The sequence below is a fragment of the Hyaena hyaena genome, unplaced genomic scaffold, assembly GCF_003009895.1.
Source record: "Hyaena hyaena isolate Hyena2069 unplaced genomic scaffold, ASM300989v1 scaffold_11, whole genome shotgun sequence".
NCBI classification, from domain to species: Eukaryota; Metazoa; Chordata; class Mammalia; order Carnivora; family Hyaenidae; genus Hyaena; species Hyaena hyaena.
In genome coordinates this window covers 2,349,301-2,353,591 of record NW_024080643.1, presented here as the reverse complement: position 1 = coordinate 2,353,591, position 4,291 = coordinate 2,349,301, and positions in this window count along the sequence as shown.

Here is a 4,291-nt window from a genome sequence, read left to right as displayed (position 1 = left end):
CGGGAGCCTGTCTTCAGATTCTGTGTCTCCCTCTCTTCTCTGACCCTCCCCTGCTCATGCTGTCTCTCTCTTTCTCAAAACTAAATAAAACATTTAAAAAATTTATAAAAAAAAGAAATAAATAAAAACATTAAAAAATAAAAAATAAAACAATTCTGTCATTTTTGTAGCAAATACTTTTTTGGTCATTTTTTGTTTGCCTTTAAATTTTGAAATGGTGGGGGCGCTTGGGTGAATCAGTCAGTTGAGCGTCCGACTTCACTTCAGGTCATGACCTCATGGTTTGTGAGTTCGAGCCCCACGTCCGGTTCTGTGCTGACAGCTTAGAACCTGGAGCCTGCTTCCGATTCTGTGTCTCCCTCTCTCTCTCTGTCCCTCCCCTGCTTGCACTCGTCTCTCTCACTCTCTCTCAAAAATAAATGGAAGCCAATATGACAAATTATATTAAAGAAAGAAAGGAAGGAAGGAAGGAAGAAAAGTAAACACTAAAAAATTTTTAGCAAATACAGTTTTGAAATGTATTCTGATAGCTATCCATTGTTTTCTTAAACAATTTCTTACTTTGCCTTTACACTTAGAAAGTCTACTATATTCAGAGATCAGATTTGATACCAGTTGAAATAATGTGATGTTTGATGTCAGATTCTGTATTAGAATCTATTTTATAGGAATATATGCTGGTTGTTGCAAAGATTAAATCAAATAATTTAAGTTAAAGAATCAAGCACAAGGCCTGGGATGTGGGAGTCCTGCATTTCTTGTCTTTCTGTTTAGTATAAAATAATAAATAGATTCAAGCAAATCCCAGAAAATGCAAATGTCCCATAAACACATGAAAATAAGCTCAACCTACTTAATAATCAGGGAACACAAACTTAAATTAGTACCATTTTCTGTCCCTCAGATTAACAAAAACTTTAAAGATCATCTCTACTGCACTCACAGGGGACTCACTCACAGGGGACTCACTTACAGGCCCCTGTGATGGTCTGTGCTTGCCAAACCTTTTGGGAAAACAATGACGATATTTAGTAATGAAAAAATGGGCATTTTCTTTGACTTAGCATTTCCAATTTAAGTAATCTATCCTTTAAAAATATGAAGATCTAATAAAATAAAAATGTAAAAAAAAATAAATAAATAATAAAAATATGAAGATCTAAAAGGGTATATATGTTTTGGGGGTTTGGGGTTTCTTTTTTTAAGATTTTCTTTTAAGTAATCTCTGCACCCAACATGGGACTTGAACTCACAACCCCAAGATCTAGAGTCTGTTGCTCTATTGACTGAGCCAGCCAGGTGCCCTCTTAAAGGACATATGGGGACATCTGGGGGCTCAGCCGGGTAAGCTTCCGACTTCTGCTCAGGTCACGATCTTGCAGTTTGTGGGTTCAAGCCTTGCGTCGAGCTCTGTGCTGACACTCAGAGCCTGGAGCCTGCTTCAGATTCTGTGTCTCCTCCTCTCTCTCTGCCCCTCCCCTGCTTGTGCTGTCTATCAATAATAAATGAATGTTAAAAAAATTTTTTTAAAAAATAAAAAATAAAAGGACATATGTTACAAGATGTTTACCTTTTCCCTGTTTGTAATAGCAAAACCCTGACAACAACCTGAATATTATCAGTAGCAAAGTCGTTAAATACACATGGTTATTTTCAGTCTCTCCCTACACTGTAAGCTGCCCAAGAATAAGTTTTTTTAACTTATTTTTTTTTTTAATTTTATGATACCAGGGTTGTTATCTACCTTTCATGGCGGGTTTTTTTTTTTTTTTTTTTGAGTAGAGTTGACAATGTTACATTAGTTTGGGGGGGTGTCTGTGATCTTAATGCTGTTTTCTCAGCACATATTAAACATTCAAAGAAATTGTTGAATAAACAAGCAGAATGCTGACGTATCTAAATTTATTAAATGTGGTGACCACTAAAAAGAGTCTGTTGGATTTCTATGTAATGAGCTGGGGAAATCTCCATAATATAGTATTAAGGGATAAAACACAACTCACAAATAGGACTTTATTTTGCTTTATTTAAAGGAAGGAAAAAAGGAAGAACCAGATAGTATGTAACGTGTGTTTGCATAAACACAAAATGCTCTTGGAATGATACGGCTCCAGGCTATCTCAGAGGGTTGGGATCAGAAGAATGGAGGAGAAATTAACTCCCCCCCCCCCCCGCATTGTTTAAATTTGCTGAAAGGAATTCTTTGCACAAGCCCTTCGCTTGCATTCATAAAAGCTTACACCAAACCGGACTTTGCTATAGGAAAGACAGCACGTTTGAATCCTTTGAACACACGTTAGGAAAAGGTGCCCTTGACACTGTTAGCTATTCTTTTTACAAGATTGGTTTGTTGCCTTTCTTCTTCTTCCTCTTTTTTTTTTTTTTTAACCGTGCGAACACTTGTTCCTTACCAGTAAATTTGCTCCCCCCACCCTCCCGCTCCCCCCTCCACGGGGTCTGCAGTGCCCGGTCCCCCCTGCGGGTATCTCTCCTGTCAAACCTGCGGACTCTCCCGCCGCCTTATCTCTAACTCGGCGCTTTAGAGCCAGAGCCGCGGCGGCGGGCGCTGCTTCTGTGGGCGGCTACTGTGTGCACGCTCGACCTTTGCCACTTGAGCCCCAGGAGGATGTGGTTTGCAAAGAACGTGGCCCAAGGGTCCTTAATCCAGTGTCCCGATTTACCGAACGGACTCCAAAGTGCAAGTCCCACCTCCCGTTTTCAAAGAAAGAGGCGGGGGCTCGGCTGGGGAGGGAGAGGCTCAGGCGTTGGAGAGCCACCGGGATGGCGCCTCCACCACTATTAATATTAACTTTTATTAAGACTGGCCTTTCTCTCCCCGGGGCTTCACAGAGCAGGAAGTCAAGTGCAGGGAAGGGACTTGGCAGGGAGAGAAAACCTCTAGTAAATTATTTAGCTGTGAGACGAGATTAAGAATGGGGCCGCCCCCCTCCCCCACACTCCCCAAAGTGGGCCCAGGCTGGGGATCAGCCCTCAAACCGCCACTGCTCATTTAAGCTCGGAAATCTCCGGGTCTGGTGAGGGGCAAACCAGGAAGCCAGTCCCCTGCCGAGAGCAGCGTCAAGTGCGGCGGCCACCCACGGGCCCCCACCCGGCTCTGCGGAGGTGGCCTCCCCCCACCCCCCAGGCCGCGGGCCGCACCTTTGGGGGCCCCGGGGGCGGCAGCGCAAGAGCGCAGCGGGGAAAGGCGGAAAGGCGCAGGCTCATTCGCACCCGAAGCTCGAGGCCGCCCCGCTGCGACAGACCCCGGGCGCCTGGCCCCTCGCCCCCGCCGCGAGGCCCGGGGACCCCGAAGCTGGCGGCGAGGCCGCGCGGTGGGCAACCCGGCCCTCCCGCTCCCCGCCCCCTCCCCCGTCCCGGCGCTCGGGTCCGTTCGGCCCGCTCAGCCGGGACAGCAGCGCCGCCTGCCGGGCACTCGCGCCAGCGCGGACGCGCGGACGCGGGCTGGGCCGCGGGGCCGCGACACCGGGACGGGGCCGAGCCGCCAAGCCTCCCGGCCCCCCAGCGGAATGACGTCCCGCCGGCCTGGCTGCCGCCGCCGCCCGGGCTGCTCAGCTGCGACCTGGGACGCGGCCCTGGGCGCTCCCGGCTGGCGGGGGTCCCGCACCCCGTTTCCGGTACCGCCCCCGCCACAGCGCTACGCGCCCCTGAAAAAGCGCAGTGCGGTCAACTAGTAAGAGGAAGCAACTGCTGAAATCACAGGGTCCCCGAGAAGGAAAAGAAAGTCGGGGCGCCTGGGGGGGTCCGTCGGTTGAGCGTCCGACTTCGGCTCAGGTCATGGGTCACGGTTCGGGAGTTCGAGCCCCACCTCAGGCCCAGAGCCTGCTTCGGATTCTGTCCCCTCTCTCTGCCCCTCCCCAGCTCGCTCTCTTTAAAAAAAAAAAAAAAAAAAAAAAGGAAGAGGGGCGCCTGGGTGGCTTAGTCGGTTGAGCGTCCGACTTTCGCTTCGGTCATGATCTCGCGGTTCGTGGGTTCGAGCCCCGCGTCGGGCTCTGTGCTGACTGCCAGCTCGGAGCCTGGAGCCTGTTTCAGTCTGTGACTCCCTCTCTCTCTCTGACCCTCCCCTGCTCACGCTGTCTCTCTCTCTCTCCTAGAAATAAATAAAACATTAAAAAAAAAAAAAAAAGGAAGAGAAAGTACCTTAAGTCTCGAGAGCGACTTGGGGGGAGGGGGGTGGGGGGTAGGGGTGGGGGCGGTGTCCCTGGGCTCCCCGCGGGGCAGGCGCCTGGCCGGGCTCCCACACGGGCGGGGAGGTGCCGTCGGGGGAAGGCGG